Source organism: Sphaerodactylus townsendi, linkage group LG03, assembly GCF_021028975.2.
Source record: "Sphaerodactylus townsendi isolate TG3544 linkage group LG03, MPM_Stown_v2.3, whole genome shotgun sequence".
Taxonomy (NCBI): domain Eukaryota; kingdom Metazoa; phylum Chordata; class Lepidosauria; order Squamata; family Sphaerodactylidae; genus Sphaerodactylus; species Sphaerodactylus townsendi.
In genome coordinates, this window is record NC_059427.1 from 179,519,894 (window position 1) to 179,543,696 (window position 23,803).

At 47.0% G+C, this 23,803-nt stretch overlaps 1 protein-coding gene across 1 annotated transcript in view; it reads right to left on the bottom strand.

Annotated features, from left to right (window-relative positions):
• Positions 1 to 23,803, bottom strand: part of KIF5A (kinesin family member 5A) — a 93,410-nt gene that overhangs the window by 68,329 nt on the left and 1,278 nt on the right.

Sequence of the window (23,803 nt, forward strand, 5' to 3'; positions counted from 1 at the left end):
CCTGGAGGTTGGGAACCCTACTTTTTCTTCACCCACAGGGCTGCACTGAGCGTTTTGTGTCCAGCCCTGAAGAAATCCTGGATGTCATCGATGAGGGAAAATCCAACCGTCACGTGGCTGTCACAAGTGAGTTCTGAGGATTGGCAAAGTGGGCAGGGAGAATTGTGGGGTAGGAGAAATCTCTGCAGTAGGCTTGCACAACTTGTGACCCAGCACCTGCAATGTAGCCGACCCTAACACAGCCAACATAGGCACATATTATGTCTCTCCATAGGCTCTTGGTTAGCTTCTCTTTGTGTCAAGTGGGCTATGTTTGGCTTGGGAGGTCACAAGTTGGGCAGATTTGCCTTAAACTCATAAGATGAGGGAAATCAATGTATGTGAAGCTGCCTTACACTGAGGCACACCACTGGTCTGTCTAGCGTGGTTTACTCTTGACTGGCAGTGGCTCTTGCAGGGAATTGTTTTTCTCAACCTCTGCTGTTCATAATCTTTTAACTGGACATGTTGGGAACTGAACTTGGGACCTTCTACATGCAAAATATGTACTTTGCCAGTGCATTGTAGGCCCACCCTCATATAAAAATTATTTCGGTGCTTAAGGAAGGTCAGGACAGTGTGGCTTGCAGTTTCAAAGGCTCTGAAGAACATAAGAACATGAGAACAAGCCTGCTGGATCAGACCAGAGTCCATCTAGTCCAGCACTCTGCTACTCGCAGTGGCCCACCAGGTGCCTTTGGGAGCTCACATGCAGGATGTGAAAGCAACGGCCTGCTGCTGCTGCTGCTGCTGCTGCTGCTGCTGCTGCTGCTGCTGCTCCCGAGCACCTGATCTGCTAAGGTATTTGCAATCTCAGATCAAGGAGGATCAAGATTGGTAGTCAAAGATCGACTTCTCCTCCATAAATCTATCCATGCCTCTTTTAAAGCTATCCAGGGTAGCGGCCATCACCACTTCCTGTGGCAACATATTTCAAACACCAATCACGCGTTGCGTGAAGAAATGTTTCCTTTTAGTAATCCTAATTCTTCCCCCCAGCATTTTCAATGTATGCCCCCTGGTTTTAGAATTGTGAGAAAGAGAGAAAAAAATTAATAATTTAAGGTTAAATTGCCTTCATTTCCCCCAGTTCTGGAGTGAAGGAGAATTTGTGAACTGGGATAATGGTGCAAAGGGCGAAATTGCTAACCCCTTTCTTGTACTGTGGTCCTGATCTGAATCAAGGGCCTTCATAACTTCTGTTTCACACATACACCCTCAAAAACCCCACACTGTAAATCTTTTCATGGATCCTCCAGTGTGGCTTCAAGTTAAACCTCTAATGATGAAACTGAACATGGCAAAGAAATGTTTTTAAAAAAATATATCATGGGAGATATTGGCTTTTCATTGGGAGAGCAGGTTTCATTCTTTCTCGGTCTTTCTCTCTTTTTTCCCCACCCCTGCAGACATGAATGAGCACAGCTCCCGCAGCCATAGCATCTTCCTCATCAATATCAAGCAGGAAAACATGGAGACTGAACAGAAACTTAGCGGGAAGCTTTATCTGGTAGACCTGGCTGGCAGTGAGAAGGTGCTGAAAGCTTGAAGGGGTTGAAAGGGGGAGTGGATGGTGTCTCTAGCCTGGGATGGGGGCAGGCAAAGCTCTGTTTCCTCTCACAAATAACTGCCTGATATCTGCAATCTACATACAGCCCGGCCCAGCTGTGAGATAATTCCTCACTTGGTGTTAGGAACATGGGAGCTTTCACTGAAAAAGTATTCTCCTAACCTACTTGTACGACCCCCCACCCAGGGTTTGAATCAGAGACTTATCCTATTGAGTCACTGAGGACTGTGTGTGTTCAGACTTCAACACTCTCTTTTGCCACAGAAAACAATTGGTCTGTGCAAAATTAGCCCCTGTGATTGGCTGGCAGTATGAAGCTCCTGTACTAGCCAGGCTTGAAGTAAATACTAGGGCTCTGGAGACTTTGATTGGTCAGTATTAAGCTTGGAGTTTTTGCTGATGACCTGAGGAGTTGTCAGGTGGTGTGGCCTTAATTCCTGTGTGCAACCAAACCCTGACTTTATTCATTTGTTTGTTTATTCAAATTCACATTGGCTCATTCCGCACATGCAGAATAATGCACTTTCAAACTGCTTTCAGTGCTCTTTGAAGCAGTGCGGAATAGCAAAATCCACTTGCAAACAGTTGCGAAAGTGGCTTGAAAACGCATTATTTTGCTCGTGCGGAAGGGGCCATTGTGATTTTATGATGTGTGTGGGTGGGTGGGTGAGGGATTCCCTGACGCTGAGTTTTCTTAAAGGAACTTTGGGATTTGATTGCAGTCCTGGTGTATATAGAAAGGCTGCAGCTTTTCATTTGAAGGCAGGAGTATGGTTTCAGCCTTCTGCATATTTATATCTGTTTTTTCTCACTCAGACAGCTTATTAGCAAGGAACAGAAACTTTATTTCTTCTTTCTTCATTCAGCCCAGACTTCATCAGGGCTTATCCCCACCATCATAATCAAGATCATCTTTCTCCTAACAGGTCAGCAAGACAGGAGCTGAGGGTTCGGTGCTGGATGAGGCCAAGAATATTAACAAGTCCCTTTCGGCCCTTGGTAATGTCATCTCGGCTTTGGCTGAGGGCACGGTAAGGACTTGCATATGCACAGGCCCTAAGGTCGTAAGCATTTTGTATACTCTAGACTTAATACTGAAAATACTTTATACGATGATGCCGCTGGCCTCCACTCAGGCCAGGGCCTTTACAGCCCTGGCCCCTGCCTGGTGGAACACTCTTCCTCCAGCTGTCCGGGCCTTGCGGGATCTCGGTGAATTTCGCAGGGCCTGTAAGACTGAGTTGTTCCACTGGGCCTTTGAGGGGGCTGGCCACTGATGTGCGCCCCCCTTCTTGTTCTCCTTAACATCTTGGGTCCCCTGACATCTATGGGGCCCATTGTTCCTCCTCTTGGGAGGGTTTTTACGAGGGTTTTAATGTTGTACGCCACCAATTTTGTATAGGGTTTTAATTTGTGATTAATGGAGCTTATATTGTTTATATTTGTAACTGCTTATGTGCTCCACTTCTTTTGTCATTTAGGATGTGCACTGCCCAGAGCCCTTCAGGGGAGGGGCAGCATATAAATTAAATAATAAATAAATAACTAAAAGTGTGAACCCCTTTTCTTTAAGCAACCTAGAATTTCCAGTAGCACAGCAGACATCCTATCGGTATCTTCACAAAGCAATCTTAAGGAGTCTGCAAGATCTTACTAAAACTCTGAGAATTCAAAAACACAGAATGAAATTTGTGGTCCTCATGTCTGCCAAGGAAGACATGATATGGAGGCAAAAATGTTACAATTCAGCAACAAGGTGCAGTGGTCCAGGTTATGAGAAGGATAAGCATATTGATATATAAGGTAGGGTTATGTTAAATTGTAGGAGCCGTGTGGCGTAGTGGTTAAGTGCTTGCACTGCCACTCACACGGTCAGGAGTTCGAGCCCCCTGTGGGTCAGATATCCTGGCAGCTGGCTCATGGTCAACTCAGCCATCCATCCATTCCTTGGTCACTAAATGAGTACCTAGCACATAGCTAGGGGGTAAAGAATGGCTGGGGAAAGCAATGGCAAACTACCCCACAAAAGAGGCTTGCCTGTGAAATCACTGCTCACTGTGGTACCCCACGGTTGAACATGACTGAAGGGGAAACTTTACTTTTATGTTAAATTGTGAGTCAGTAGCAAAAGTAGTGGAAGAGAGCTGACAGCTTTTTTATTAGTTAAATGTTTGGAAAACAGGTCACATTATACAAGATTATGAGATGAGGTCTTCTCAGAGGACCCATGAACCCTATTGTAAGACTTTGGAAAGAGAGATTCTATTACTGGTCAACCAACAGAAAATATTAAAAAATGAATTTTTGTGTAGACATGCTATCGCATTGCTGAATTTAGAATGAATTTCGCCTTCTAACCAGATACTTGTAATAAAGAAAGAAAAGTTCAAGAAAATAAGTTAAAAGAAGCCCAAATGTTATGGGTTTTTCGAACCCCTAATTTCAAGGATCATAAATCAAGATATTTCCCAGAGTAGGGAACATCAGACCATGTGTAGTACTACTGTTGTAACTTGTCCACCAGTTACAATATGCCATCTACCACATTTGCAAAGAAGATAGGCTTTGTTAGACATGTGTAAAAAAAAAATAAGACAGTTAGTTTAGGATGTGGTCAAAACTTCTGATCGGCCAGTAATGGTGAACAAGTTCTCCTCCGCTAGTGAAGGTTCAAATGCTGTTGCTTGGAAGAAGAAACTCAAGGTGACTTTGCTTATCTCCAAGGATTGGGTTGACAGCCTTTACCTTTCTAAAAGGTAGATATGGAGTACTGGTGATTGCTCCTACCAGAGTTTGAATGAATGAAATGTGACCACCCATCTTGTTTTATGCAGAAGAGCTACGTGCCCTACAGGGACAGCAAAATGACCCGTATCCTGCAAGACTCCCTCGGTGGAAACTGCCGTACGACCATGTTCATCTGCTGCTCACCCTCTAGCTACAATGATGCTGAGACCAAATCTACTCTCATGTTTGGACAGCGGTAATCTCCTTGCCCAGTTATATGTCTTTCTTGAGTGGCCATTGAGCAGCCATTCCATAGCGGTGATTTCAGAAGTTGAAAACCAAAGAATTAGCAATGGGGCAACTTTCTGCTTAAAAGTGACAAGCAGAGTACAACCCCACCCCCTCAGAATCCCAAAGCCCAGTTTTCACATAGCATAACATTATTCCTAATCAATTTGGAGGAAATCTACACAACAGATTTAGTTTAAGAGGCACCCCTTATCCATAGTTTTTTGAATGGACTAACTGACTAAGGGACTAGCTAACTAAACTAACTAGTCAATTGAAAGGGCTAACTAATCAGTTCCACAGGGCCTGTAAGACAGAGAATGTTCCACTGGGCTTTTGGTTGAGGCTACCCGCTGGTCCGATTATTCCATCTTGCCAGCCTCCCAATTACCAACATGGCTATTTAATTGTGTGCCTTGCGATAAGGCAATAAGGTCTTCCACCCAAGTCAAAACCGAGTGCCCTCTGTATAGGAACTTTCTGTTAATGTCTGCCACAATTGCAGGGCCAAGACAATCAAGAATACAGCATCTGTGAACTTAGAGTTGACAGCTGAGCAGTGGAAGAAGAAGTTTGAGAAAGAGAAGGAGAAGAATAAGACCCTAAAGGAGACAATTGCCAAACTGGAAGCTGAGCTCGGGCGCTGGCGCAGCGGTGAGTCTGGGTGCACAGGGGAAGGAGAGGCCGTGCTTGCCATGGAATTCACTACTGATAGTTTTCCAAATGAGAAAGAATTTGCAAGAGATAATTCTCCATTAGCATCACCATGTACCTGGTGTGCATGGATTCTCTGCCACAACTACATTTCTGTACAATATTGGCTGCCCTTTTCCCTAAAATATTGGTGAGAATTGCCCAATCTTCCCAACCTTTCACTGCGATATGACAGTTGCAAAGACCGAAAGGGTGGTGGGATTGACATCCTGTTCTTATTGGAAGAAGTTCAGCCCCTTCTCCATTTGAAGATAGTCGCAGCTAGCTTTTGTCAAGGCAAGTGAATGCAATGGACCAGTTGGGGAGGTGATGACAGATTTGGTGGGGGCTGCTCATGTTATGGGATTTGTTTTCATAGGATATTTGGGTTCAGTTTGGGTGGTGTGAGGAGCAGCCAGTGGGAATCTTGATTGAGGGAGGCGTGGTGGCTCTTGGCCACCCTGAATGAATGGGGAAATGGGCCCTCTTTTGACCAGGTGCAGCTTTAATCTGTCATATTTTGCAAACACCACCTAGTCTTTAGTTGAGTGCAGGCAACCAAGCAAATGCTGGGTGGATGTATTTTGCAGTGCAAACCTAAACTATTCAGCGAGTTGCCTGGTGGTGTGGACAGTCCAAGAGATGCCATTGAAGCTTCCTGGGACTAAGTGTGCTATAGAGTTGCAACCAACTCATGGCAACCCAATGAATTTCCACCTCAAAGGGTTTCAAGTCCAGTAGTACCTTCGAGACCAACAAGATTTTGGGGGTGAAAACTTTTGAGAGTCAAAGCTCACATCTTCATCAGATGGGGATGAAAGGAACTTTGATTCTCGAAAGATTATATCCAAAAAATTGTCTTGGTCTCTAAGGGGCTACTGAACTTGTTCCTAGCACAGGCTTATCTGGTCTCTGAGGGGCTGCTGGACTTGTTTCTAGCAGAGGCTGATCTGGTGAACCAGATGTGTTTCCGCAATCCTACATTCCTCCTGGGTGACCCTGGGCTAGTCATAGTTCTTTGGGGCTCTCTCAGCCCCACCTACCTCACAAGGTGTCTGTTGTGGGGAGAGGAAGGGAAAGGAGCTTGTAGGCCACCTTGAGTCTCCTTACAGGAGGGAAAGGTGGGGTATAAATCCAAACTCTCTAGCAGTTCTACTGCAGACCAACGCAGCTCCCCTCTGTCACCCCCTTTGAGGCAGGAATTGCCAGATTTGTAAGGCAACTACTAATCTGCATTAAGTCTTGTATGAAACCCTCATTTCTAATTTTGTTTGCATGATAGTTTAGAACTCTAAAAAAGGATTGTGGCAGGCAGGACTGATTCCAGATTTTGGTGGTCCCTGGGCAGAGAATGCCCAGGCACCCTCTCCCTTCCTCTGCTTGCCAGTGTGTCCTTCTTGGAGGAGCCAGAGTAGTGTAGTGGTTAAGAGCAGGTGCACTCTAATCTGAGGAACCGGGTTTGATTCCCCGCTCTGCCACTTGAGCTGTGGAGATTTATCTGGTGAACTCGATTAGTTTGTGCACTCCGACACATGCCAGCTGGGTGACCTTCAGTTAGTCACAGTTCTTTGGAGCTCTCTCAGCCCCATGCACCTCACAGAGTGTTTGTTGTGGGGAGAGGGAAGGGAAAGGAGATTGTAAGCCCCTTTGAGTCTCCTTACAGGAGAGAAAAGAGGGGGATATAAATCCAAACTCCTCTTACTCCTTCTTCTGTCTGCATTCATCTCAATGATTGCCCACCTCCCCATCCACCCATCCTTTCCCACACGCTGGGTGTTTTTCAGTGCTTCCCTTGCTCAGACAAAGTGAGCTGGACAGAGCATGTCACTGGACGTGTGAGTACTGGGAAGATCCACAACAAGCAAATGGGCAGGTATAGAAGCGAGTTGGTGCAGAGTGGTGATGGTAGGCCCCACCAGAAGACCTGGGCCTCCGCAGCTGACCCACCTGAGGACATGCTGATGCTGGCCCTAGTTGCATTTACCAGGTTATACAGTATGCCAGGGGTCCCCAAACTTTTAAAACAGGGGGCCAGTTCACTGTCCCTCAGACTGTTGGAGGGCTGGACTAAAAAAAACTATGAACAAATTCCTATGCACAAATGATTGTAAAATGTTTGATTTCACCTTTCAGCCTTTCTGTCATGGTCTATTTTTAGAACAGTAACCAAAGTATGTCAAGTACAGGATGGGCTCCAAATATTGTTGGGGAGGCTGTGGAATACCTTCCCTTGTAAAAAAAAAAAAGCAGAACTTTCCCAATGAAGCATTCCATCTAACCCAGGATCAGGTATCTTCCTGGGTTCTTTCCTCCCTAGCAGCCAGCGAGCGATTCGCCAGCCTGGCTGATGCCAATGGGAGTGAGGCGGAACAGAAAGCCTGAGAGCAACACATGGAGTAGCTGAGAGGGAAGGGCGGAGCAGGCGTTGCCACATGTAAGGTTTCCAACTCTGGGTCAGAAAATTCATGGAGATTTGGGCGTGCCATCATGTAACTGCAATCAACAGCCGTTGGGGCCAGTTCCTCCTCTCCCTCGAGCCCCCACTGCACATGAATGGAGCCATCGCCGCCATGCCTGGCGGGCCGGATAAATGCCTTCAGGGGGCCACATTTGGCCCCCGGGCCGTAGTTTGGGGACCCCTGAGTTAGGTGCTCAGTTTATAAAATACGCAAACCTAATCCTAGTATGTTGGAACTGTCGTGACCTGGGGGTGAGGGAAATGACTTCGGGCATGTTCAGATGCAACTTCTTTGTCAGCCAGCAGGTATGAAGGAGTTGGGAAAGAATCCCACCCGTAAGTCTGAAACTGGAAGCTGGTTCTGGGTTTGAGCTCCGGGTTCCAATTCTCAAAGTTTTGTCCACAGAAAGGAGTGTGTTCAGTGTCCGTAACCGCCAAATGCATTGCTGAAGCATTCTAAAATTATTCAGAATACTTTGAATGCATGATGAATATAAGAGGAACCCCATGGGAACAGTTTAGGCTTGCCAGCTCCGGGTTGGGAAATAACTGAAGCTTTGAGGGTGGAGCCTGAAGAAGGTGGGATTTGAGGAGGAAAGGGATTTCAGTGAGGTATAATGTTCATCATCCCATACGTCCCTACACGGCCTCTTCGATCAGTTGAGGCCAATCTACTGGTGGTCCCTGGCCCCTCGGCGATACGGCTGGCCTCCACACGGGCCAGAGCCTTTACGGCTCTGGCCCCCGCCTGGTGGAACGCTCTTCCTCCAACTGTCCGGGCCCTGCGGGACCTCGGTGAGTTCCACAGGGCCTGTAAGACGGAGCTGTTCCGCCGGGCCTTTGGAGGAACCAGCCGTTGATGGTGCCCCCCTTCCCCGGCCCTGACATCTGGGCCAGCTGTCACCTCAGACTCGCCACTCCTCCCTTTTGGAAGGGGGAGGGAATTTTTAGATTGGAACATAGGACGCCACCCCTCCCCCCTTTAGGGGAAGGGAGGGAATTATAATAGCAGATTGCTGAACGCCATCTATCTTACCGTAACTTATTATTTTGATTAGATATGGTTTTACGGTTGTCGCTGCTTTTAAATGTTTTAACTGCTTATATTGTTTCCTTTTATGTTGTACACCGCCCAGAGCCCTTTGGGGATGGGGCGGTATAAAAGCTCAATAAATAAATAAATAAATAAATAAATAAATAAATCAGAGGCATGTCTAGGGAAAATGTAGCCTGGTGCAAAATCTGAGCGCCCCCCCCCCCCCAACTTTTTTTGCACCAGGACTTGAAGTCAGTGTATGGGCCCGGGGGGAAGGAGGACGGGTGTGGGGGCGATTTATGCCCCCATGTTTCTAAATGGCCACAGCCGGGGACATTTGATCCCATATGTCCCCCTGGAAGGTACGCCCTTGATGTCCACTGAGTCCACCTTCTAAAGCTGCTATTTCCTCCTGATCTCTGTTGCCTGGAGGTCAATTGTAATCCCAGGAGATCTCCAGCCACCACCTTCAGGTTGGCCACCCTAAATCAGAGCACTAGATCCACTGCAACCAGCTGAGAGTTTATGGTTGAGGGCAGTGACTGTATCCAACTAACTGGACTCCCTTTCCCTTCCTAGTCTTATCTCGTATTGATTGCTCTTTGGTATTATTGTGCTTTGTCTATAATTCTGATTATTATTTGTTTCCCCCCTGGTTCGTTTAAAAAAACAACTAAGGCCCCAGAATATTGCAGTGAAAATTGTTGTTTCCTTGAGATTTGAACATTTTTTTTGCTTTTTGCCTCCTTTGTTATGCTCACTTCCAAATGCTTTTAGACTTTAGACCAGGGGTAGGGAACCTGCGGCTCAAGAGCCGCATGCAGCTCTTCTGCCCTTGCACTGCGGCTCCACAAGCTGAGCCGCTGGCCCCATCCTTGCCCGCCCTGCAGGCAGCAGGGCGGGTGCATCCACGCGCTTCTCAGAATGAGCGGAGTAAAAGGTAAAAAAACACCAATATATACAGTGTTATCTTTATTTTAAATGTCAAAAATTATTTGCGGCTCCAAGTGTTATCTTTTCCCATGGAAAATGTGTCCAAGTGGCTCTTTGAGTGTTAAAGGTTCCCTACCCCTGCTTTAGACTAATATGAAGTCCAGTGTACAGTACTGAATGGTACATTTAACACAAATAAGAATGAACGATAGCTAATATTTAACAAAAACTTCAAATCAGTGTTGTCTTCTAGACAGGAACATGAAGAGATTGTCAAAATCACAGCTGAAAAACCCTAACTCTTTTCATGTAAATAACAGCATGTATAGTGAAGTGGTCTGCTGCTTCCAGCCCGTATGGGGTAAAATGGTGACATAAACATTTCCATCAAATTATATTCTTTCAAGCCAGCCCCATTCTATCCTTTATTAATCAGCCATCATCCCCACAGCCTATTTGAAAACATGATGTTTAATTTGGCAAGTTATGGATAGATGTGTCGCTTTCAGAAGCAGGCTTAAATGCTGCAAACTGCCCTGAACCCATTAGGGAAAGGGCACCCTATAAGTTAAACAAAACAAACAAACAAACAAACAAATAACGACTCACTGTTTTCCCCAGCATCTCATACTGCGGTATACTTCCTCTGAAGAAGAAGAAGAAGAAGAGTTTGGATTTATATCCCCCCTTTCTCTCCTGTAGGAGACTCAAAGGGGCTTACAATCTCCTTGCCCTTCCCCCCTCACCACCACAAAGCACCCTGGTGAGGGTGGGTGGAGACAATGAGAGGAAGCTCCGAGCAGCTGTGACTAGCCCAAGGTCACCCAGCTGGCGTGTGTGGGAGTGCACAGGCTAATCTGAATTCCCCAGATAAGCCTCCACAGCTCAGGCGGCAGAGCTGGGAATCAAACCTGGTTCCTCCAGATTAGATACACGAGCTCTTAACCTCCTACGCCACTGCTGCTCCTGAACATGAAGGCTCTATTTTGTTATCACTCCTATGGGCCATTTATAGAACTTAAGGGGCATGGCAACATGTTATGCTGATGAATTTCATAAAACTGTGTGACGTGCGAAGAAGAAATGTAAGAAATGCAATTTATGTCAAGCTCAATTCTCTTAAACCTGCATCATTCTGAATATTATAATAGAATCAGGTTGGTTTTTTTTAAAAAAAAGTAATGCCGTTTTGTCACCAGCAATAGGGACAGTTTGGATATGTGGAGTATAAACTGTTTCCATAACCAGAATAGCTTGAGCGCTGCTTTTTAAACTGCTTTTCAGGAGCAGCAGTGGCGTAGTGGCTAAGAGCAGTGGCTAAGAGCAGGTGCACTCTGATCTGGAGGAACCGGGTTTGATTCCCCGCTCTGCCATGCAGGAGAGCTGTGGGGAGGCTTATCATGCAGGGGGGAATTCAGGATTTCAGCCCTGTGCACTCCCACACACGCCAGCTGGGTGACCTTGGGCTAGTCACAGCTTCTCGGAGCTCTCTCAGCCCCACCCACCTCACAGGGTGTTTGTTGTGAGGGGGGAAGGGCAAGGAGTTTGTCAGCCCCTTTGAGTCTCCTGCAGGAGAGAAAGGGGGGATATAAATCCAAACTCTTCTTCTTCTTCTTCTTAAAAACAAAACAAAATGGAGATTAGCAGGAGCTAAAATTTAACTATTTGACGCTAGATTCCAGATTCTGTCATCTGTTGCCACACTGTTGATGGTCTGCCAGGCTTTTTATCACCCCTATTTGTCTTCTTAATAATGTCTTGTTCACAACAACCGCCAATCTCATGGAATGCAGCTGCACTCCAAGATAGAGGGCAGAGCTGGTGTTCTGATCACAATCTGACAGGAGGAATGGGAAAGGAGGGGAGGCTATGCTGAGCCACACAAAAAATGGCCGAAAGTCACCCAACCTCACTTTCCACAGCTGCCTTGCTTTCTCCCGGAAGCCTTGTCCGCCAGCATTTCTGCAGCACAGAGTGTTCTCCTCCACGTGGTTGCCAGGTTACACATATTTTAAGTTCTTCCTTGAGGAGGGATGTGGCCATTACTGTTCTGCCTTCAAGCAGCCTCCACAATCCAATCTCAAGGAAACGACAACCCGTATGTGGAAAGCAGGGCGCCCTTTTCACACACTGCAGGAATTAACCGCAGTCACAAGGCCGTAATTTAGCCAGAGCCTTTACCTGAAGAGGATTCCACACAGCAGTTGATCTTGTCAGAAACTGTTGCCTGCAAAGTATTTTTAGGAAGGGGATGGGGCTAAATAGGGCTTTTGCACAGCATGGCTTCTGATTGTTGTGCAGATTTTAAATTTGTTTTTGCTGTGGCTGCAGCTGCCACCACAGCACAGGAATCTACACTGTGTTATGGAAGTCAAGCTGCCGTTTTGTGGCAGCCATTTTGTTGTTGCGCCCACCATGCCATGTCAGAATTTGAAATGTGCCTAAAAAGGTTGGGGACCCGTGACATACGGCTATCTACCTGCACTCTTCCCTATTAGCCCCAAAATGTCAGTGGTCTTCAACTAGGGGTGCTTCCGCATTGTCGTGCTCGACCTGAGATCGACTAGAGTCCGACCCGAGTCCTCCGCACAGACGTAGCGTCGGACTCGTGTCTGACTCGACTCACCTCCCTCTCACCATTGAATTTCTCGACTCTACTGGGGAGTTGGTCGACTGGCCGGTTCGGGTTACTTTTCGGGCGAAGCAGCAGTCGCGGAATCTCCGTCACTTTCGACTCTACCATGTAGCCAATCCACAACTAAATGCTTTGCCCATCGCGCAGAAGGGCTTCGTGGCGGCCTTGGCTTTGGGCATCGCGCCAGAGCGGGGGACACAGCAACCAATGGAGCGCGCGCAGGGAGGTGGTCCCCTCGCCCTCTGAGCTCGGCTCGGAGACACGAAGTGGTCGGCTGCTGTCGCGGAGAGCAGGAGGACTCAGAGTCAAGGTAAGACTCGCCCGACGAGGTGGAAACCTGAGAATGCATTTCGTGTGTCCGGAAGGGCTCTAGGGTTGCCAGCCCTGGGCTCAGAAATACCTGGAGATCTGGGGGGAAGGATATAGCCTAAGGAGGGCAGGGTTTGGGAATGGGAGGGACTTCAGTGGGCTATAATGCCATAGAGTCCACATTCCAAAGCAGCCATTTTCTGCACGTGAATATCTCTGTTGCCTAGACTCTAGGGCCCAGTGATGGCGAACCTTTGGCACTCGCCAATGGCCAATTGGCGATGCTGGCAGGGGCTGATGGGATTTGTAGTCCATAACATCTGGAGTGCCAAAGGTTCGCCACCACGGGTCTAGGCCATGCTAACTTCATGTCCATTTCACATTAATTTTTTTAAGTCCTTCTGATCATTTGAAAATAGTGGCCCGAAGAGTGGGAACAACTGCTGTGATGTAGATGGGGGAAGGCATGGAGGAGCAAGAAAACATGAAGAAAGCACATGGACCTCCTTCGCTTTCCCTGCGAAGGGATAGAAAAAGTCGCACTTAGGTTTTAGAAACTGTGAGGATTTTCTGATCTGAGGGCAGGGTGACTGCCAAAGATGGCAAAACATGTGTGTAATAAGAATCAACCTGAAGGGGATGAACGCTCAACGCAAAGGAGACCACACATGCGTAAAAGCCCTGTGTTGTCCATATTCAATCAAGGCCTTTTAACAGCCTTTAAACAATCGCATATCTCTACAGGTCTATGATTTGATATAGTCTTCTCTAGAGACCTTATTTAGGATTCTCCAGCATTAGAAGGCTTAGAGCTAAACTAGACAGAAAGGGATATCCCTAACCCTAAGAGCTAAACTAGACAGAAAGGGATATCCCTATCCCTAACCCTAAGAGCTAAACTAGACAGAAAGGGATAACCCTAACCCTAATTTAACAAATTATTTTATGAATGAGGAGAGCTAAGCCTCCCACTTTCCCATCATTCCTGCCAGACTTTTCTCTCAATCCATATCAAGAGCAGAAACAGAGGAAATTGGAAGCTTTAGTTCTCCTCACTTGTACAAAAAAAATTTCCTTCCTGTTGTGCCTGTGAACATGTTGGACACATGCCCTTCCTGGGTCTAGGTTGGCCTTATCCAGAACATAGCTTATTCTGTGATTGCACCTGCATCATGGAATTCATATTCCTGAGAAGCATATCAAGCTACATCACTTCGCAGAATAAAGCAGAGTCCAGTGGCATCTTGAAAACTACCAGAATTTATTCAGCATAAGCTTGAAGGAGGAGGAGGAGGAGGAGGAGGAGGAGGAGGAGGAGGAGGAGGAGGAGGAGGAGGAAGAGTTTGGATTTATATCCCCCTTTCTCTCCTGTAAGGAGACAATCTCCTTTTCCTCCTCCCCCCCACCTCACAACAAACACCCTGTGAGGTAGGTGGGGCTGAGAGCTCAGAAGAACTGTGACTAGCCCAAGGTCACCCAGCTGGCGTTGTGTTGGAGTGCACAGGCTAATCTAGTTCCTCAGATAAGCCTCCACAGCTCAAGTGGCAGAGCGGAGAATCAAACCTGGTTCTCCAGATTAGAGTGCATCTGCTCTTAACCACCACACCACTGCTGCTCCCTGTTAGACTGTTTCCTGATTAGATGTTCGAGGGACAAGATTGGAAGAGTGTTTTGCTACAAGCTTGAGTCTTGTACTTTGGATGTGATTATCTACAACTCCATGACAGCTTCATGATTGGTTTTAGTTTTCATCCGCAGCTTTTTCACTTGGGGTTGTCTGCTCATGCCCTGAATTGTGGAAAAGCAATCCAAAATTTTACATGGCAGAATTTCAGTAGGTACCATTTTTTGTTAGCACTCCAGTAGTCAGAGAAATGTATGAGTTGGATTTTTGAGTAATTGCTGAATGTAGCACCAGTTCTCTGTTTCAGGAGGACTCTCCTCAAACCCTTCTCTCCAATAAAGCTGCCAATCTCCAGGCAGGGCCTGGTGATCTCCTGGAATTAGAAGTAATCTCTAGGTTTCAGAGATCAGTTTCCTTGGAGAAAATGGCTGCTTCAGTGGGTGGAATCCATATTATAGACCCTGCTGAGATTCCTTCCCTCTCCCCAAACCCCTCTTTCCCCAGGTTCCACCTCCAGTTCTCCAGAAATTTCTTAGTCTGGAGCTGGCAACTGTCTTGGACCCAGCAATGCTCAACAGTACAGCTCCTGACTGCATATTTGTTAGAGCAGAAGAAGAAATGGTTTTTATACCTTGCTTTTCTCTACCATAAGCAATCTCAAAGTGGCTTACAAACTCCTTCCCTTCCCCACAACAGATGTATGCCTGAAACGGTGGCAGGTAAATGCCAAGTAAGACTCTTGGGCCCTTTCCCCACTTACCGTTTGCTGCGCGCTACTGTCCCCAAATAGCGTGTGGTCCAGCGGTGCTCCCCACAAGTCCGGGCGGCGACAACGCAGCCGCCCCGACTCTGCGCTCTCACGTCCCCTTAGCGTGCGTCATTTCTGACGCTGAAGAAACGGCACCTTCTGACTGCCCTTTGCAGAGCGCGGGGCAGTGGGGAACACGACCCCGCGCCGGAAATCGCTCACGCTGGGAGTAGCGCGCCGCAAATCGTAAGTGGGGAAAGGCCCTTGGTGAATTAGAACCAGGATTTGAATGATGGCATGTTAAAGAAGAAAAAGAGCTTGGATTTATACCCCCCCCCTTTATCTTATGTAAGGAGGCTCAAAGGGGCTTACAAAGTTCTTCCCTTCCTCTCCCCACAACAGACATCTTGTGAGGTAGGTGGGGCTAAGAGAGTTCTGAGAGAACTGTGACTGGCTCAGGATCACCCAGCAGGCTTCATGTGGAGCAGCAGGAAACAAAGCTGGTTCACCAGATAAGAATCTGCCGTAGGAGTGGGGAATCAAACCCAGTTCTCCAGATCAGAGTCTACCACTCTCAACCACTGCACCACACAGGCAGCTTCATGGCAAATCCTTTCAGAACAAAACAGTTGCCAAGTGCTTCTGTGGCATGAGAGCGGCAAAGTCATCCTATGGTGGATAAACTAAGCTGTGGTCATTCAACCTGAAGCTGTTGTGCTATGAAAGTCAAAATTAAAGAAGTAATATATGATCTCATCCTAGATAAGATTGAACTAGAGAGGGAATATAAATCCTTGCGTCAATTGTGTTCTGTCTGAAACTCGCTTCCAAAAGTCTTCCAGGTCCTTGATGAATGAACAACTATTTACTGAAAGGGTCAGCAGCAGTGGTGTAGTGGCTAAGAGCAGGTGCACTCTGATCTGGAGGAACTGGGTTTGATTCCCAGCTCTGCCACTTGAGTTGTGGAGGCTTATCTGGGGAATTCAGATTAGCCTATGCACTCCCACACATGCCAGCTGGGTGACCTTGGGCTAGTCACAGCTTTCCAGAGCTCTCTCAGCCCCACCTACCTCACAGAGTGTTTGCTGTGAGAAGGGAAGGGCAAGGAGATTGTAAGCCCCTTTGAGTCTCCTATAGGAGAGAAAGGGGGGATATAAATCCAAACTCTTCTTCTTCTTCTAGATGGTCTTTGAGTACACCAAGCGTTTTCTTCTTCCCTTCTCTTGTTTTGGTACAAATACATAGCTGGTTAATGCTGAAACTGTCCCAGATCACTACACAGGACTGAGTAGGGAGAATGTTCTATCTATTTAAATATTTATATCCTCTATTTCTCCCCAGCTTGCTGGGGGAAGACTGGGGAAGACAATGACGAATCACCCTGTAAACATAGTCTGCCTAGTAAACGTGATGTGACGTCACACCAAAGGTTGGAAGAAGAGCTTTGATTGGAGTACTGCCGCTTATCATTCTGAAACACTCTGAAAATGAGGCCCCCTCATTCAAAAATTTTAATAACAACATTAAGAGGGCAAGACAAAACAGCAAATTTAGCAGAGGCAGAAGAAGTATGGCATTGCCCCGAAAGTAGCCATTTTGCTACCTTCCTTGAAATAAACAAAACCGCAGGAACATGGAAATAGTTGATCTTCTCTGACATGACCTACTTGGGTTATTTTCCCCAGCAGCCAAGAACAGGCACCCAGTCCAGCCACATGTCATTAGAGACAACTTTCTCTTTGCTGTAAGAGCGGCAACAGAGATGGGATTATTATTATCATCATTTTAAAAAGCACCTCCAATGCCTAGCTCTCACTGAGGAGATAAGACTGTTCCCGAGGTATACTACCTCAGTCTGCAGGTGGGGATAACATGACAAGATATTCCTCCATACAACCACATTGACTGCACACAGAGCAATAATTTGTCTGGGAAAAGGTCATGCTAGAATCCTTCTCCCTGATATGCTATGACAGAGATGGGATCCAGCAGGTTCTCACAGGTTCCCGAGAGTAGGTTACTAATTATTTGTGTGTGCCGAGAGGGGGTTACTAATTGGTGATTTTGCCACGTGATTTTTGCCTTAGTTACGGCCTCCTCTCAGCAGTAGCGTGCAGAACTTGAAGCAGTCTAGCAGGAGGTGCCTCGGCGTGTGTGGCAGCCTGCGCCTGCATGCATTTGTTTCTCGCCCATGGACCGGCGCAGTGGCTGCTTCCTTGCCCAGGAATGCCCCGCCCCAGGAATGTCCGGCCATGCCCCCATCGTGCTCCGCCCAGCCCCATTGGCGCTACGCCACAGTTTGAATCCCACCAGCATGGGAACCTGTTACTAAAATTTTTGGATCCTATCACTGTATGTACATGATGAAGGTAATTTTTTGGAATGGTGGAACTTCAACCAGATGTCTGAAGTTGTAAGGTCCATATACATGCCAACCGCCTCAATAAGATTTAGGCCAAGATGTCAGCTATGTATTTTTTTAAAAGACTGGAGAGCACTATTCTCCAGTCTAGAAATCTCAGGGTTTAGCCACAACTTTGCAGGTCAAATTTCCATTCATTGCCCTCATATCTCCATCTTAAGATTGGGAACATTAAGCAAAGGGCATCTCTGAAGATGGCCAGAATATGGGCATATTGTTCATAGTCAGAAGACAGGTTTTTCTTCACCAGAGGTATCTATTAGTCAAAAGGTATGTCATAATTCTTTAAAAAAAACTTATACCTCTTCAAAAGTGAAGAATATATGCTGTCTCATTTAATGCGGCGTTTGGAAGGGAAAAAAACCTTCTTGTGACCCTCAAGATTTTGGCAATATCAAATCAGGAACAAATTTTCCATCAAGTAGTTAAGTGGCCAAAGAACTCTTGATGCTTCCAGACTAAATGGAGTACCTGGACTGATTTCAATCTGGCTTCAGGCCTGGATTTGGTATTGGAACAGCTTTGGCCAACCCTGGGCCACCTTCCCTATGAAAGTGGAGGGTGATCTCATTGATTCTCCTGGATGTCTCAAATACTTTAAGCATTACTGACCATGGGCATTCTTCTGTTCCACAGGGCTGAGAGAAAGGAGCATTGAATTGCAAGGGTTCTGCCCCTATCCCACAAAAAGGATACAGATTATGGGGAGAGGAGGGGGGTAATTTTCTCACGTGCAAAGTCCCCAAGGCATCCATGTGCCCCAGGGCTTTTGGAGTGAGTTGCCATCTATATGTGACTCCATTTCTCCTTTACATCTCAGCCTACTGAGGCAGTTTCACCTCTAAATCAATACCAGGAGCAAGTAATAGATTATTCTCCACCAATCACACTGAAACTCAGTCCAGATTTGATGGAGTTACTCATAGTGGGTAGTTATTATAGGACTGCTAAAATGGAAGAATTTTTTTAAAATCTTGGATGGGGTCATAACTCAATCCCTCAAAAATCACAACTGAAGCCTGAGACTGCTTTTAAATCTAGGCCTCCTCCTAGATGCCTATACTGAAGCATTGTCCAAGAGCACATTTTATCAGCATTGGTTAATTTGCCAACTACGGCCCTTTCCCCACTTTCCTTAAGCCCCGCGCTACTCTCCTCAAGTAGCGTGGGGTCCAGCTCCCTTCCCCACTTCAGGGGCGGCGAGAACGCAGCCGCCCCGACGCTGCCTCTCTCCCACCCCCTCGACGCGCGGAATTCCTGGCGCCTTTTGAAATGGCGCCTTTTGACGACCCCGCACAGAGCGCGGGGTCGTGGGGAAGCCAGGGCGCGCGCCAGGAATTGCGCGCAGCAAACCTCGGGCAAAGGTGAGTGGGGAAAGGGCCTATATCTCCTTCTCAAAGGAAAGGATTTGGCTCATGAGTTGCAGGCCCCAATAACCTCTCATTTGGACTATTGTAACATGCTTATCTGGATCTTTGGGATACAGTTTGGAAGTTACAACTGATCCAGCACTTTATAGCTGATTTTTGAAGGTAACTGCAGGAAGAAAATGAAGAGGCTTTATAAAAACTCTGCTGTTTACTAATATACTTTCAGACTAAATCTGAGCACTAGTGCTAACCTTCGGAGCTGTTTACTGTCATCTCAGGATTTTTGAGGAAACACGGTCTTCCATACATTCCTTCCCACAAACTGAAATCAGCCATCAATAATTTGTCAGTTATCTCTCACATAATTCTAAGTTGGCAAATGAACATTTATAGTGGTCGCCCCTAGATTGTGGAGCCAAATTCATTGCTACAGAGCAGGGGTCTACACAGAGCCGTAGTGAGGGGGAACTGCGCCTGGGGCATGTGTGTGCCCTGCGCCCCTGCCACACCCCCGCCCACCCCCACTCCAGAACACATTCGGAACGCCCTGGCGCACGCCTGGTGCAAGACACACACACACACACCGCCGTCCCCTGGGCGCTACGCCACTGGGACTACAAGCTATGGCCCTCTAAATGTTCATGGACTACAAATCCCATCAGCCACTGCCATCATGGCCAATTGGCAGAGCTGATGGGACTCATAGCCAATGATCATCTGGAGCAGTGGTGGCGAACCTTTGGCACTCCAGATGTTATGGACTACAATTCCCATCAGCCCTTGCCAGCCCTTGCCAGCATGGCCAATTGGCCATGCTGGAAGGGGCTGATGGGAATTGTAGTCCATAACATCTGGAGTGCCAAGGGTTCGCCACCACTGATCTGGAGGGTCATAGGTTGGAGCACGGCCTCTATAGCACTATATTCTGCTGAGATCCCTGCATAAACCCCACCCTTCCCAGGATCCACTTTCAAATCTCCAGGAACTTATCAACCTGAGTTGGCAACCCTAACCAGCAGTCTGAGCCAGTATGGTATAGCAGTTAGAGTAGGAGTGGGAGAGGTCAAGTTTTCACTCAGCTAAAAAGCTCACACTATCTCATTCTCCTTCACAAGATGGTCAGGAAGTGAAAATGGAGGCGTTGCTCTGAGCTCCGCAGCAAAAGGGCAGGACTAAAGTTTAGTGTTACCAACCTCCAAGTGGCAATTGGAGACCTCTCAGAATTATACCTGGTCTCCACATGGCAGAAATCAACTGCCCTGGAGAAAATGGCTGCTTTGGAAGGTGGCGTTATAACCTGATGAGGCCCCTCCCTTCCCCAAATCTCCCTCTCCTTAGGCTCCACCCTCAAAATCTCCAAATATTTCTCAACCCAGAGCTGGTAACAGTATGTGATTGATAAGTGGTGGCTTCTTGTGTTTACAATAGCCAACTCATTTGCTTGAAATTGACAGATGGTCGTTTGGTAGGTAAACTCCCATGAGATGCTTAAAAGAGAAGTCAAAGCTTTCCTTTGTAGGACGACAATCCTGTGAACAATTCGGTTGCTTACAGCACCATCCTAAGGAGAACTGCACCCTTCTAACTCCGGTGAAATCAATCGTCTTTAAAAAGGTGACGCTCTACTCTGGTTGGCAGCATTAGTCTCTCTGTGGTGACTTCCCTTGGTTTTAAATCATAATTATTCATTCGGGGAATTGTTTCGGCATTGCTTTTGTTTTATTCCTGCAAGCCAACTGAGGGTCTTTAGGCCAGCATAGAGCATCAGATATAGAATCTGGACGACCCAAATTTGAATCCCCCAGTCTGCCACAGAAGCTCTCTGGCTGACCTTAGGTCAGTCTCGGCCTAATCTACCACACAGGGCTGTTGTGAGGATACAGTGGCGGAAAGGAAACCCATGTAAGTCACTTTGGGTCCTCGTTGAGGAGAAAGGCAGGGTATGAAGGAAAACAAATAAATAGATTGTGGTCATGAGAACAGTAAACAAAACTGAACAGCCAGAAAACTGTTAACTTGCCAGATTGCAACACGAATAGCAAACCTTTCCTTTGAACAGCCCTGAGGCCGTGGGAGAGATTCCTAGCGACTGCATGACCAGCCCTGTTTTTTTTCTGGAGTCTAGCTGATCATCCCCCTCCCCTATTTGGAATTCAGCAGGGTTAAAGCCCCCTCCCAACTTTTGCTTCAGGAAAAAGGGAGTCAGGATGAACAGCAAAATTTGGGAAGAAACAGGACAGCCTCTCCTGGTGTCTCAGTACGTTGATCGGTGCTAAAATATCTACATAGTCTGCTGTTTTCAATGTACTCAAAAGTTGCTCCCAAAAGCAGCTTATGAAAGCTTAACCACATAATACTGGCAAAAACACACTCATATGTACACACACACACACACACACACACACACACACACACACACACACAGAGAGAGAGAGAGAGAGAGAGAGAGAGAGAGAGAGAGAGAGAGAGAGAACAGCCAGGGTGAAACTGAGGCTAATAGCCTGAGCTGTGATTCGCAAACTTGCCAGTTTGAATCTTATTCCAGCCACAGACATGCTGGAGGACTTTTGGCAAGCTGCCCTCTCAGCCTCAGCACGCCCCATATACAGTATGGAAATAACAATGGTGGTCTACCTTACAGGGTTGTTGTACAGGTGGGAACCACTTTGAACCCTGAATGCATTCTACCACTGCCAAGTGCTATGATGAAAGCAGAATAGCCCTGGGAGTGTTCGTGGTAGGACTCACGCTCCCTCTGTATGCCATGTGTACAACCTTCATACTATGGCGATTCTAGTGTTTTTATCTGGAATGGATGGCCAAAACTGTCATCGTACTGGATCCTCTCTACCTGACTTACGAGATACTCTTAAACAGTTACACCTTTCCAGTTCCACCCATTGATTTCCTTGGACGGAAGGGTGTAACTGTTTAATACTGCATTGTTAGCACTTTCTGGAAACATAGCCTTCTCGCTAAGGTTAACAACAAGTAGACCTTCTCTTCCAGCTATGCTGGATGGCATGATATAGATCAGTGGTGGCGAACCTTTGGCACTCCAGATGTTATGGACTACAATTCCCAGCAGCCCCTTCCAGCATGGCCAATTGGCCATGCTGGCAGGGGCTGCTGGGAATTGTAGTCCATAACATCTGGAGTGCCAAAGGTTCGCCACCACGGATATAGATGCTATGGCCTAATCCTTCACAGGGAGACACTCCGATCAGTTCCCCATCCCGAAATCAAGCTGATTGGGTAGCCAGGAAAGAGGTTGGAGGCTTTTGGGGGAGGGGCTATAGCTTAGCGGTAGAACATCTGCTTTGCATGCAGAAGTCCCAAGTTCAAACCCCAAGATCTCAGATGAAAAAAGGACAGATATTAAGTGATAGCCCTGACTAGCCCAATCTTATCAGAGCTTGGAAGCTAAGCAGGGTTGTCCCTTATTAGAACTTGGACGGGAGACCACCAAGGAAATCCAGGGTTGCTCCAGAGGGGCAGACTATAGCAAACCACTGCTGCTTGCCTCTTATTTTAATAATCCCAAGGTCCTCCAGTCGCCCTGAGTCCGTTGCAACTTGATAAGCATGCAATTATCAGTAAGTGATATTAAATTCCTGGACCTGAGAGCCACTGCCGATCAGAGTAGACAACACTGACCTGGATAGACCAGTAGTGCGATTTAATATAAGACAGCTTCCTGTGTATGCTCTTAGTACCCATATGGGGAAAAAATGCTGCAGTAAAAATATGCAATGGTTACAACCCCGGTTTTAAAAAGCAGATGGGCTGGAAGCATGGGAGCTTTCCTTATACATAATAATGGTTTGCACAACACCAAAAGGTTCCAGTCGCTGGCACTGCATACAACCTAGGCTGGAAAGGAGTTCTGCAGGTCAGAAGCTGTGGCTTCCAAAGGCACAGAAAGCATGGGTCTGCATGTAATAGGCCCAGTGGCAGACAAGAGCCGAGGACAATGGAGGGGAGTGGTTCCTGGGAAGGAGCCGGACCCGTTGCCTGTCTTTGCTCCGAGGGATGACAAAGCAGCTGAGCGCCGGCAGGCGAGGCAGCGCCGCATCCTCTTCCTAACCTCTGCGGTGGATTTTCACCTCTTCCTGGGGTTTTGTTCCAAACAAATGAGAGCAGCATTGCCACCCCCTCCTACAGCAGGATTTTTTTAAAGCTGAAAGTTCATTCGCATCCATTAGCGCGTTTTTAAAATGCGCATATGCGTAACTGATGTCGGGGAAGTCAGCCCTTTAAAAAAAAATACACCACCTGGTTGTGCCAGGTTAAAATGGTTCCGGAATCGGAAGGCAAAATAAAATCAACCAGGCTCACAGGGCTGGGCTTGGGGAACAGGCCTGCTGTGTTATAAGGGGAACTGGGCAGAAAAATGTCAATTCAAGCCACTCCAGGAACCACTTTGCGGCGCAGCTGTGTGAAATCAAGAGGTTTCCATTTGCCAGCCCCTTTTTCTTCCAAAAGAGAACCACTTGGTACCCGAATGGAAAATAAACTTGGTGTCCAGGGCTTCGTTTGCCTGTGCTACAGAAGAGGAGTCAGGCCCCATTAGCCCACAGATGAATAACTTTCTCTGCAGCAGATGGGTACCAAGGCATTCAGAAACCACAAAAAGATGTGCAGCAGAATAGGCGGGGCGGCAGTCTGACTTCTAATTGCTGTAGATGCTGTAAGCAGCTGGGTCACCTTGAGCAGATCCTACCTACTCCTAAGCAGGATCTAATGAATCAGTTGCTTATGATGGGATAAGTGGTCCGAAGATCACCCTTGAAGTAGGATGCCCCTCTCCCGTGTACCCTACAATGGGGACACTCCACAATTCTTCAAGGCACCTATCTGACACGGTGTGTAGCTCTCTGGTTATCCTGAGGTGCTAATGCATCAATAGTTTCTCTGGCACATCAGGAGAGGGAGATACGAGCATCACTCT